This window comes from Diachasma alloeum, unplaced genomic scaffold (assembly GCF_001412515.2).
Source record: "Diachasma alloeum isolate Michigan unplaced genomic scaffold, Dall2.0 Dall_scaffold_00420, whole genome shotgun sequence".
Lineage (NCBI taxonomy): Eukaryota > Metazoa > Arthropoda > Insecta > Hymenoptera > Braconidae > Diachasma > Diachasma alloeum.
In genome coordinates, this window is record NW_021680559.1 from 374,914 (window position 1) to 375,141 (window position 228).

The 228-nt window shown below is 45.6% G+C and overlaps 1 protein-coding gene across 1 annotated transcript in view; it reads left to right on the top strand.

Annotated features, from left to right (window-relative positions):
* The window catches only part of LOC107042118, a 5,084-nt gene that overhangs the window by 932 nt on the left and 3,924 nt on the right, over window positions 1-228 (top strand). The window lies entirely within an intron of this gene.

Sequence of the window (228 nt, forward strand, 5' to 3'; positions counted from 1 at the left end):
CAGCAGTCAAATCAACCTTCAGAAAATCAACAATCGGTGCTGTTGGCGACAGCCCGAGTTACAGTGAAATCACCACGAGGATTCTCCAGCAGACCCAGAGTCCTCATCGATCAGGGATCAGAGGTGTAATTCATCTCAGAAAAACTAGTAAATCAACTGCACTTGTCCAGGAAATCAACAACGTTGGAATTAATCGGAATTGGAGGAGTTAATTCCGGCAGCACGAGA